Consider the following 13,889-nt stretch of genomic DNA (forward strand, 5'->3'; position numbering starts at 1 on the left):
CCCACATGCCACAGAGCAACTAAGTCAGTGAGCCATAACTACGGAGCCTGCGCCCTAGAGCCTGTGGGCCACAACTACTGAGCCTATGGGCCACAACTACTGAGCCCACGGGCCACAACTACTGAAGCCCACACGCCTAGAGCCCATGCTCCACAACAAGAGAAGCCACCGCAATGAAAAGCCCACACACCACAATGAAGAGGGGCCCCCCGCTCCCTACAACTTGAGAAAGCCCGTGCACAGCAATGAAGACCCAATGCAGCCAAAAATAAATAAGTAAAATAAAAATAAATAAATTAAAAAAAAAAAAAAGAAAATAATTGTGGATGGAAAGTTGAATGTAAACAATGAACAAACGTATGAGCAGGTATAAGTAAAACTTTTTCTCATTTTTAATTTCTTTTAAAATAAATTTGATTTGAAAAACAAAATACGTTTGATTATTTAAAACTAAAATAACAAATACTATAGGGTTTGTAACAACGTCATAAGATGTATGACAGGCAGAAAAAAGGATATGTTTTTTTATTTTTTAATTTTAAAAAAATTTTTAAAAATTGATTTCTTTATTTTTGGCTGCGTTGGGTCTTCATTGCTGCGTGTGCGCTTTCTCTAGCTGCGGTGCGTGGGCTTCTCATTGCGGTGGCTTCTCTTGTTGTGGAGTACGGGCTCTAGGTGCGTGGGCTTCAGTAGTTGTGGCACACGGGCTCAGTAGTTGTGGCTCGCGGGCTCTAGAGCACAGGCTCAGTAGTTGTGGCACACAGGCCTAGTTACTCTGTGGCATATGGGATCTCCCAGGACCAGGGATCGAACCCATGTCCCCTGCACTGGCAGGCAGATTCTTAACCACTGCACCACCAGGGAAGTCCCAAGAATATGGTTTTAAAGTCCCTACGTTATACCTCAAGAAGTGTGAAAGTATTTGAAAGTTTGGCGAAATAGGTAAAAGCTTCACATCGTAAATACTATCAATGAAATATAAAAGAGATAAACAATAGAGGAAAAAAAATCAATGAAACCAAACACAAATTCCTTGAAAAGATCAATAAAATTGATAATATTCTAGATGAACTAATTAAAGGGAAAAAAAGAAGACATAAGCTGCCAACATAAGGAATGAAAGAGGAAGCATCACCATAGATGCTACAAAAGGATAATAAGGAAATATTATGAACAACTTTGGGTCAATAAATATGAAACCAGACCTGAAATGGATAAATTTCTTAAAATAAACTGCCAATGCTCAATCAAGAAGGAATCAATAACCTGAATAGCCATAAAGCCTTATACCTATTAAAGATGATGAATGTGTATTAATAAACCTTCCTACAAAGAAAACTCTAGGCCCACCTGGCTTTATGTGTGAATTCCACCGAATATTTATAGAAGACACAACAGCCACTTTATTAATGAATCAAAAATTTGAAAAAATCCAAGTGTCTAACCAACAGCTAAATGGATAAATAAACGTAACACATTCATATAAATGGAATATTATTCAGTAGGAAACAGGAACAAACTACTGATTTACGCAACATGGATGAATCTCTAAAACATGCCTGGCAAAAGATGTCAGGGACAAAAAAGGAATACACATTTCTATGAAGCTCTAGAACAGAGAAACTAACATATAGTGACTAAAATCAGACCACTGATTGCCAGGGAGCAAGCAGACAACTGATTAAAAAGGGGAATGACAGTTATAAGAAGGTATAGATTTAAGAAAAATCATCTAAGTGTACACTTAATATATGTATATTTTATTGATGTAAGTTAGGCTTCAATAAAGTTGAAAAATCATAATAGAAAATTTAAACTATCTCCATTTTGTGAATATAATTGAAAATGTCAATAATTGAAGGATGCTAATTCATTAAATGGCTAAATTATGTGCTTGCATTTTGAGTTTCAATGAGACAGATTTTCTTCAGCAAAATCATCATTGTACATTCCTACTTTTAAAGAAAAAATCAGAAGTAATTATTCTACACATATGAACAACTTCAATCCAAATGTTAATGTGAAAATTTTATTTTTTATACATTTCAAAGGCAGTGAGAATCAACTAAAATAACTAGTAATATAATTAACAAACTATACTGAGACTGTTCTGAATCTTCTTCGTAGCCTAACTTTTTCTCAAAGCAAAAGAAAGCATCATAAATATTCAAATAATGATTCCTTAGATTATAATAAATATCTACTATAGTTTAGAGAGTTATCATCTTTAGAAGAATTTTTTAACAACTGGAAAGAATAAAAAGCAAATCATTGTTAGAGTGCTTCTTAAAGTAATTCAATGTAACAGAATAAACTGAAAATTTCAACAGAAAAATAAAATCATTTATTCAGCAAATTTAATGAATGACTACTATAATGTAGCAAAGGTTAAGCATGACTGTTATATTTTAAAGGCATCAGGTTGATAAAGAGAAATATAAATGAAACTTTTAGAGAAAAGCTATTTATCAATTACAAAGTACAAATATTTAAAGAGCCCTATGCATATATAATTCAAGTCAATTATAAATTAATATAGGTCCAAGACTATATATTTAAATATCTTCTCAACTGATCTCAGTTCATTTTCAAATTAAGTACCGTTAAAGAACTTATTTAAAATCTTTCTTACTGTCCAGCCTCCATATATAGGAAAAGGGCAGTAATAAAACTGTGTTTATTAATTTAAGAAAGAAGTAGGAAAAAGCAAGTAAAAATAGTATCATAAATTAAGATGGTCCTTTCATGCTAGTTGAAATCAACTTATTTATATAAAAGCAACTGGCGAAATAACTAAACTGATATGTGGAATGAAGGGAGTAAGGCAGGGGAGGAAGGAAAGAGAGAAAGCGAGGGAAGGGAAAAGCATGGAAGGGAAAAAGAGGGAAGGGCAGGAGAGGAAAGAAAAGGAAATTTTCATATAGCCCCTACCAAGATTATAAAATTCAATTTTCATTCATGACTTACAGAGTCATCTATCATACTCTCATAGTATGCTTATCAGTAAGGTCACAGTATATACACATATGAATTTAAAATGCCAGGTATCCTGACTACATGAACACAAAATATTAATTCACTGAAACCAGCCAATATCTTAGAAATTAATCTTCCTAGTTATGAAGTACAAACACATAACCACATTTATGAGGTTTCTATCAGGAGCATCTCACTCACCTTAACTCAAGATAACACACCAGGTTGTGTTTACTGATGCAATTAATTTATACTATTCAAATGGATCCAGAAATCTGGCCTTTGCATCTGTACCTTCCACCTTAAATAAGTCAATACCGCTGAAAAGTGGGAACACTAACAAATTCAAATAAAATGTATATCTTACAATTTCATCTGGTTATCAAGTATATACATAATATACACTCGATTGGCAACATGATATAGTAGAAAGAGCAACCAAATCAATCACTGGCTATAAATATATGGGCAGTTTACCAAACTACAAAATGGTCACTTCACTTAATTGTGAAGATCACATTAAATAATATAAGTAAAAGCGGTTTAGAAACTGTAACACAATTTATAAACATTGTTACTATTATCTTTCCCTTGCCATCAGAAACTAGGTATACCAGCCTTCTGCCAGTTTTTAGAATACGTCAAGTTCTTAACCTATCATGGGGCCTTCATTCTTGCTGTTCCTTCTACCTGAGCTGAAATCCCTTTGGCTTATTCTTATAATTCAAACCTCTACTTAAATGTCACCTCTTTTCAGGGACAGTCCATGACAACATGTATCAATTATGACACGCTAGGACACACATAAGAGAAAATCCAACTCAAAATGGCTTTAAAAATAAGGAAATCGATTTCTCAATTGACAAAAAGTTAGTTAATTCAATTGCTCCATGAAATAGTCAAAAAACTCTTTTCATCTTTCTATTCTACCTGCTTGGCATGACAGCCTCTGTCCTCGTCCTAGCTCTCTTCATGGTAACAAGTTAGCTGCCTCAATTCCAGCCACAAGTAATTATGTGTAAAAGAACAATTGGTAATCTCTTCTAGTCAGTCTCATTTTAAAGGAAACTACTGAAAGAAGTCTCCCTCAAATTTGCATATCCTATTAACAAGAGTGAGTCACCTCATCCTTTGCAAAATCAATCACTGGTAAGTGAAATGGGATTACCATTATGGCTTAGACTAATCAGGATTTATCCCTAAGGGTAGGCGCCAAAACAAAATCGGTACCCTGAAAGCAAGAATGAATGACTATAAAACCCTACAAGAATGCTACAATATCTTGTCTTTAAAAAAAAAAAAAGCACTCACCACTCCCCATTATTCTCTATCACAATACTTATTGGTTTATTTATTTCCTATAATAAAAGATATGTACCAACAGAGCAGGGATTTAGAGCACAGTGCCTAAAACAGAACAAGCCTTGTATTAATATTTGTAGAACAAAAAAGTGAATGCATGAATATTACACAATGTGCATATATTTATTTAATATCTATAGTCAAAATCCTAGGCAAAATAAAAATAAAGTTTTTGAAGAATTAGAACTAAGATTCAAAGTCATTTTCATGTTTATTCATTTATATTTACATGCAGAAAATGTCAAAAGTAGATGCTCAGAAAGAAATATATCCAAATATAATTTCAAATCAAAGACATTCAAGCCAACTCTTGATAACCTGCAGAGTCCTCCAATACTACATTTAACAGTTAATAAGGGCCGACAGATGTATAGCAAAAATTCCAAGTCTCATACAACAAATAATGAATAAAGAGGCACAATCTTTCTAGAGAACTCTTTCTAAATAACAACAGAGATTTGAAAATTCAGATTCAAAGAGATTTAAAAGAGTTTCTACAGAACAACAGAGATTCAAAAGTGTAATAAAAATATTATGCTACTGAAAATTTTAGTGGGATATACATTTTTTAAAAACACATTTCAATCCTCATATAAGAGGCATGATGCCCTTTAAAGGGTAATCTTTACTACTGCATGTATAAAGAATAATATACTGATATTATTGGCTAGCATTCGATTCATTAATACATGAACCAGATGGGCGGCATAGAGACAATTTATATATCCTAAAATAAGAGAAGTTTAGATAAATTATAGTGCAATCATTGGTGAGATGTTATAGCTCGGTTTAAAATGTAAAGTATGAAGACAAATACACACAATACAATGTTAGGTGAAAATGCAGGATGCAGAGGGATTTGATGATGTTGATGCACAGCATCATACCTTGGAAAAGTATATGCTGCAAGGTCAGACAGCTCTGGGTGTATATCCTAACAACACCTAAATAGAATTGGGCCAGAAAAGAATCGGCAAGGCATCTTACTTTCTCTGAGCCTGAATTTTCTATCCTTGAAATGACTGTAATAATTCCTATCATATGGGCCTATCATTCTAAGTATAATGATGATAACAGCTACATTTATATAGTGCTTCCTGAATGCAAGGTACTTTTCTCTTTACTTCACAATTATAATACTATTTAATCTTCTCAACAATCTTATAAGTACTATTATCCCCATTTTACAGTGGAGGAAATTAAGGCACATTGAGATTAAATAAAGTCATAAAGTCAGTAAGTGGCAGAACCAAAATCAATGATACCTATTTTTTTTATTATTGTTATTAAGAACCTGCTCACTTCAAGAATTGCAAGGGAAGCTAGAAAATCTCCTTCACACGTACTTTTTAACCCAAGGATAAGCAACTATATCACTAGGATATGTCGAGTCTAACTCAATCCAGAGATTTAAGGGCCTCAAGCTTTTCCTCCCAAATAGCACACTATTAGGAAAACTAGATAAAACAACTCCAGCTGACCTAATTTTTTTTACATTTAAAGTATAGTGAAGCAACTTTCAGTTCCAGACCAAGATGGAAAAGATGTACTTCTCCCCATCCCTCCCACTATGAACAGCTAAAAAACCCTGGCCACTTTTTTTTTTTTAACACTTAATGGTTTATTAATGTTTGTTTTATAAAAGCAACCTGTTTCCTCACTGGGTTACTTACACATTTCTTTACTCTTGACCACCAATAATTCTCAGTATTCTCAAAAGCTTTTACAATAAATATGTAGTTTTTTGTTCCCCATTTATAGTAAATATTGTTGACTGCAAAATTCTAAAGAAGTAAGTTGTCATTCGTCAAACAATTCGCCTGAGGTAGACAGATTTGGGATATTTCTCCTTAAGAGTCGGCCACTGAACAATGAAGTAAACAGAGAGGTGAAACAAGATGACTGTGTAAGGTGGAAAGCAAAGGCAGACCTGCTAGGGATCTAGGGACTAATGGAACAACAACACGGCAGTAAGTTCTCTGAGTTTTCTTTTTGCTTCATAAATCCAAGAAGGAAGAAAGAGAATAAGAAATAGCAAAAACATGGGTAAATATAATATAGTTAACCTTCTGTTCTTGAGTTTTCTACATTATGTTTGACAGGTGAAGCAACAAGTATACCACTGTTGTAGTTCTAAATATATGTGGAGGAAATATTTAAGACCATCATATAAGTGACAGAGGGTAATGGAACTTTAGAGGTAAACTTTCTACACTTCACTCAAATTGGTAAAACATCAATACACCAGTAGATTGTAACAAGTTATGTATTTTTAATGCAATACTTAAAGAAACTAGTAAAACATCTACACAGAGATACACTCAATAACATTTAGCAATGTAATCATTGGAGGCTTAATAGAGAGTGAGTTTTAGAGTCAACTAGAACAGTGTTTGCCCATTTCCTCCACTTTCTAGCTGTGTGACTGTGGCCAAATTATTTAACCTCTCTGTAAATTAGGTAATAACATTCATTATGGACCAATTAGAGTTAAAACACAATAACTACAATTATTATAGCTATTATTATTATATTTTGGTTGAGTTAGGCTATTAACTCTGTCTCTTTAATTTATTTACGTCTGCTAGTTTAAATGAATATTTAAAGTAGTCTTGAACTGAGATATATATGGAAAGTGCTAGTCATGGTGACTAGCATGTAGTATGGGCTTGATAAATAAAAGCTATGATTAATTATCAGTAAATAAAGGAGTTATGGTTAGCCTTTCCTTAATTCCATTGACTTTGCACCATAAAATTATAACGCCTCCTTGACATCAGTCTTGGCAGTGATTTTTTTAATTTGACATCAAAAGCAAAAAAGGCAACAGAAGCAAAAATAAACAAGTGGGACTACATCAAACTAAAAAGCTTCTGCATAGAAAAGGAAACCATCAACAAAATGAAAAGGCAACCTATAAAATATTTGGAAGGCATATATCTGATAAGGGATTAGTATCCAAAATATATTGAGAACTCATACAACTCAACAGAAAAAATAAACAATCCATTTAAAAATGGACAGAGGATCTAAATAGACATCTCTCCAAAGACAACATACAAATGGCCAACAGGTACATGAAGAGGTGCTCAACACCACAAATCATCAGCAAAATGCAAATCAAAACCACAATGAGATATCACCTCACACATATTTTGATCAAAAAGACAAGAAATAACAAGTGCTCGTGAGGATGTGGAGAAAAGGTAACCCTTGTGTATTGTTAGCAGGAGTGCAAATTGGTGCAGCCACTATGGAAAATAGTATGGAAGTTCCTCAAAAAATTAAAAACAGAACTACCATATGATCAGCAATGCCACTTCTGAGTATTTATCCAAAGGAACAAAATCAGTATTTCAAAAAGATATCTGCAGCTCCATGTTCACTAGAACATTATATTGTTCACTAGAACAACAGCCAAGATATGGAAACAATTTAAGTGTCTATCAAGGGAGAATGTATAAAGAAAATGGGATATAATATATATAATGGAATAGTATGCAACATAAAAAAAGAAGAAAATCCTTCCACTTGCAACAATATGGATGAACGTTGACAGCATTATGGTGAGTAAAATAAAACAGAAAGAAAAAGACAAATACTGTATTATCTCACTTATATGTGGAATCTAAAAAAAACCCAAACTCATAGATACAGAGAACAGATTAGTGGTTGCTACAGGCTGGGAGTGTGGGAGATAAGTAAACTGAGTGAAAGTGGTTAAAAATACAAACTTCCAGTTATGAGATAAAAAGTCCAAGGGAAAAAAAATATCTCATAACAATAAAATATTCCTGTATTTTTAAAAAAGTGAAGACAAAGTATTCTATTATTTTATATCTGGGTAGTGCCATATAATTTATGATTTCAATTTATTCCTCAAAAAAACTATAATTATGATTTGCCACCCCTTTACAGATGAGGAACTGTAGCTCACACTAATTAAGTAATTTGCTCAAAGCATTTACAAAGCTAGTATAAGCTAAGGTCAGAGTAGAGGTCTTTTGTCTATAAATGAAATGCCCTTTCATGACACTATGCTGCCAATCAATCACAAAAACATATTCAAGGTCACATAATTAGTAACTAGAAGACACAGGATTCAAAACCAAGTAAGTTAAGCCCTCGTGCCTAAGACTTTATTATGCGGTTGATACAAATGATTAAAATATAGATAAACAGATGGATGTTCAAGTTCATTACTAAGTAAAGATACATTAAAACACATCAAATTAGACACATTAGATACACCAAATTAGCAAAGATTTATATTAAAGACTGAAAAATGAATAATATTATAATGGAATATTATACTGCCATCACCAAAAGGAATTTATTCTTGAAGAAGATATTCTATCACATAGAATGGATAGCTAGAGATTTAAGAGTATGTGGTATTTCCACACCACTCAAGTTATATGTACTGTCCAGGAAAATCTATAAAATAAAGAAGAAAAGGAAATAAGGTGATAAAAAATGATGAGTAAAGTATGTACAGTACTTAGTTGTTACTAGCCTTTAAATAAACAAAATTTAAATAAGAGATATATGGAAAGGAATGAATAGATCCACAAGGAAAAACAAAGATTAAAAACTATATAGGAACCACATTTGATAAACTACAATGAAATATATGACCTCCTGAAGTCTTTCTAGGCCTATAATTCCACACTACCCAAATAAAACCAAATCATAAATTAGGCAACATGATTAAAGAGACTGTAACATTCTCAGCTCAGGCATCTAAACCTTTGTCTATCCAAAGCTACTGAATTAAATATGTCAAGTCAATTATTCTGGTGTCACACAAACCATTTAAAAGTGAGGGCCCAGGTATCAATACATAATCAATTTTTTAGAATAAGCTTTATGTAAAAGAGTGAAATAATCTCAACCATTTGCTGTATAGGCTTCAAAATAATCTTTTCTCAACCTCTTCTACAGAAAATAGCTAATCCAATGTTTTCTAAATTCTTTTCCATATTTGCCAATCCAAAATTTTTAGAGGAGACACCTGAAGTATCATTAATAAGAATATATTTACCAGAAAAAAACTACAAAGTTATGAGTACTTCATTTAACAATGGCATAACAACCTAACAATAGCAATCTATGAAAAATTGTTAATATTCTAATGACAAAAATGATTTATGCTCCACCATCAATTTTGCCAGCTCCTCTAACCACCCCCAATATCCAACAAAATGTAATTTAATAACTAATTGTACAAACGTTACTGTATTAAATATTTTTCCCATAAAATAGTTTCATATTTCCCATTAATTTAATGAAATTTCACCAGTATAATCAAAGTAGATCCACAATCTTCTCAATCCCTGAGTCATTTATGCTACTCCCCTTCAATTCTCATTTATCTTAAGTTCCCCCCCACACCCCACTCTGTACACCAGCCATTAAATCTCAGTGGTGCTTTATTATTTATACTCCTTCCCCTCAGGAATATATTCTACACATTACAGAATACCCAAACACAGCAGTAACTTGGCTTAAACAAGATTGAGGTTTATTTTTTCCTTTTGTAAAAGTTGTCTAGAGATAGGTGATGTAGGAGACGGTGGTTGCAAGTATCCTCAGGGACCAAAGCTTCTAACTTTTCCACCGTTCTAGGTACCTGGCTTCCATCATCAAGATCACCTCATGGCCCAAAATGTTCGCCGAAGTTCCAGTTACCATGTCTTCAATACAGGTCAAAAAGAAGAAGAGAAACTGAACAGCAAAATGGGGTCTCTTACAGCTGAATCAGTGCAAGCACACACGTAATGCTTCTACTTTTATTTCTTTTGCCAGAACTTAGTCACATAGCTGGGAAATATAGTCTTTTCTTCCAGGCATCAATGTGCCTAAGCTAAAAAAATATCAGGGTTCTATTACTACAGAATGGGAAAGCAGATTTTAGAGTTGGGTAGAATCATAGGAGCCTGCATCATGACTCGCTATCCATTTTTCAAAACTTCTAAATAACCCTTCATATTGAGAAAAGTTTTATATCGTATCTTTAATACGGCTGATGTAAAAGATTTTCCCAATAAATGCTTTTACTTCCTTGGCCAGCTGTGGAGTGTGGCCAATCCCAAACTGTATTACAATAGGTAAACCAAGATTGCAATTCTGAAATCTTATTGGATAGAATTTTTCATCTACCACATCTTGTGCACCAGCTAGGATAGAAAAGTTGATTTGTTCTGTATAAGTGAACTAACAGAATGTTGGAACACACTGTGTTGTCCTGACCAATTAGCAACGGAGCTCCAGTATGGTCTCTTCAGTTACAAATCCTGGATCTACGCTTACTTCACAGGCACATCTGCTGCATCATCATAATATTAATCCCCTTATAGGACCATCATTTACTGAACATTTATTAAGTCTCTGTGCAAAGTGTTTTATTTATTTATTCATTCAGGCCTCATAACATCTTTCTTATGTTATTTCTGTCCTCGTTTTATAGAAGATAATACTAGCAAACATGTATGAGTGCTCACTACATGCCAGGTAGGTATAAAACATTCCCAAGTGTTTTATAGATAGGTACTATAATTATCTCTAATTTGCAGATGAGAAAGAGGAAGCAGAAAAGTTAGTAACCTGCCCAAAGTCACACAGCTTATAACTAGCACAACCAGGATTCAAATCCTCACAAACTGGCTCCAGTGTTCACTCATTTAATTAGTAAACTATACTAATATCAAATATACCAGCAGAGCTTAAGTAATTCACCTAAGGTCACAAAGCCAGAAGGAGCCAAGATTCATAGCCAGATCTATTTCATTATGGAGTCCTGTTCTCAACTTCAAATGAATCAAAGCAATATGGCTTGGCTGACCAAAACCATTATTATTGAGGGATTATTACTCTTTAGTAGCAAAGTAACAAGGGAACACGCAACCAAAATAACAAACCTAACCCATGAATTTCAATGGTAAACAATTTAGAAGGATGAAATGCAGTGCATCCATGTCACCTAGGTAACACTATGGGTAGACCCATCTCTTTCAGCAATAACAGACCAAAACAAAAAGCAGGTTTGGCAAATGGATGTAGTGACTGTCATCTATCAGTTTAAATTTTCTCACAAGTGAATAGTCATTAGTATCTAAAAGATTTTGAAAAATTAGGTATCTGCATTTTGTATCTGCTATCAAAAAAATTAAAGAGTAAACAATCTTTTGCTATACCAAACCTAATAGCTGTATCTAGAAGCAGTAATTTTTACAGGTATCATTAAACAGTTTTTAAGAAATAATAAAAGTAACAAAAATTCAGACATTTTGGTGCCGTCTGTTAGAGTTAGTGCATTTATAGTTCTCTCATCTATAATTATAACCCTGACCCTTATCCCTTGAGAGATATGTAAATCATGGCTATAAATTCCTTCAGAATTTTTTCTTAAGATTTACTTACATGCAATTCTGATGCTAGAGACAAAAATGCCTTCTTTAAGCCTGAGCACACAACATTCAAATCACAATGCTACTACTGACTCATTTTCAAACATTCCCCTAAGAATTTCAAGTCTCTCGACTAAGAACAGCATAGGAAAAAAATGACTACCAGATAGGGCACCTTGTACCTAGTATAGTAACTGAAACACTAATGATGAAGAATGAACCTCATGTTGCAAACCGAATCAACCATAAGCATGAGAGTCTTTAACTCTTTCATGAGCACCTCAGATCCTTCAAAAAAAACAAAAACAAAAACACTTTAGGCTCACTGTATTGTTCTTCACCAAATAAATCCTTTTTTTTAATTCCAAACTTAATGAGACATTCTCAACTTCACACCAGTTTATGTCTACATTCTACTTCCAATTACCAATGCTTTTAAACTAATTGGAAGAATTTTAACGAAATAATGAGCAGTACTAAATTTATACTATTTCACTGTATATCAATAGATGGAATATAAAACAGATTTTTTTTATTAGTAAAAAGTTTCTATACTAAGTAAGAGTTATGTTAACGTTTCTGTTTTTGTTTTTTTAGCTTTATTGAATCATGTTTAACAGAAAAAAAGTACCATAAAACAACCAGTGCTCTTCAGTGAGGCATAAAAGTACCCAAGAGAATCAGCTTATTATAAATCATTAAGGTTACACCAACTTTAATTTAATGCATCAGTTAACTAGTAACTAGTATTAGATGAAAAGCAGCTAAAGCAGGTTTTATTTACAGGATGGGCAGGATGTATCACTTGCTAAGAATATCATTCTTCAATTTAAAAGTGTTAAGAGATCTCTACTTTCACCCATCAGGGAGTAATATAATCCAGAATTAATTTCAATATGCAAGCAACTAGAAAACTGGACAAACTACATATATGACATTGGACAACAGGTAGCTCAAAAGTGATTCCAAAAAAAAGGGAAACAAAAAAGGTGAGCCCTATAATTACCTAGCATGTCTTTCTGAAAGCACTTTTGGGACTGCAGGATGCTGGAGCAGAAACCCAAATAGAAGTCAGTACATTGCTGAGTTGAAAAGACAGGTGAGGCTAAGCCTCTTAGATAGACTCATCCACCAGAAGACAGACAGCAGAAGCAAGAAGAACTACAATCCTGCAGCCTGCGGAACATAAACCACATTCACAGGAAGACAGACAAAATGAAAAGGCAGAGGACTATGAACGAACGAGATAAGACCCCAGAAAAACAACTAAATGAAGTGGAGATAGGCAACTTCCAGAAAAAGAATTCAGAATAATGATAGTGAAGATGATCCAGGACCTCAGAAAAAGAATGGAGGCAAAGATCGAGAGGATGCAAGAAATGTTTAACAAAGACCTAGAAGAATTAAAGAACAAACAAACAGATGAACAATACAACAACTGAAATGAAAACTACACTAGAATGAATCAATAGCAGAATAACTGAGGCAGAAGAACAGATGAGTGACCTGGAAGACAGAATGGTGGAATTCACTGCTGCAGAACAGAATAAAGAAAAAAGAATGAAATGAAGACAGCCTGAGAGACCTCTGGGACAACGTTAAATACACCAAAATTTGCATTATAGGGGTCCCAAAACGAAAAGAGAGAGGGTAAGGACCCAAGAAAATATTTGAAGAGATTATGGTTGAAAACTTCCCTAACATGGAAAGGAAATAGCCACCCAAGTCCAGGAAGCGCAGAGAGTCCCAGGCAGGATAACCCCAAGGAAAAACATGCCGAGACACATAGTAATCAAACGGACAAAAATTAAAAACAAAGAAAAATTATTAAAAGCAACAAGGGAAACACGACAAATAACATATAAGGGAACTCCCATAAGGTTAACAGCTGATTTCTCAGCAGAAATGCTACAAGCCAGAAGGGAGTAGCTCAATATATTTAAATTGATGAAAGGGAAGAACCTACAACCAAGATTACTCTACCCGGCAAGGATCTCATTCAGATTCAATGGAGAAATCAAAAGCTTTACAGACAAGAAAAAGCTAAGAGAATTCAGCACCACCAAACCAGCTCTACAACAAATGCTAAAGGAAATTCTCTAAACAGGAAACACAAGAGAAGGAAAGGACCTACAAAAACAA

General features: G+C 33.7%; 1 protein-coding gene and 1 long non-coding RNA gene across 8 annotated transcripts in view; one reads left to right on the plus strand and one right to left on the minus strand.

Moving 5' to 3' along the window:
• Positions 1 to 13,889, plus strand: part of LOC309626235 — a 1,141,377-nt gene that overhangs the window by 1,031,471 nt on the left and 96,017 nt on the right. The window lies entirely within an intron of this gene.
• Positions 1 to 13,889, minus strand: part of FUT8 (fucosyltransferase 8) — a 322,308-nt gene that overhangs the window by 170,491 nt on the left and 137,928 nt on the right. The gene's annotated exons all lie outside the window — the stretch shown is intronic.

Source organism: Balaenoptera borealis (genome assembly GCF_965194805.1).
Source record: "Balaenoptera borealis genome assembly, chromosome: 3".
Taxonomy (NCBI): Eukaryota; Metazoa; Chordata; class Mammalia; order Artiodactyla; family Balaenopteridae; genus Balaenoptera; species Balaenoptera borealis.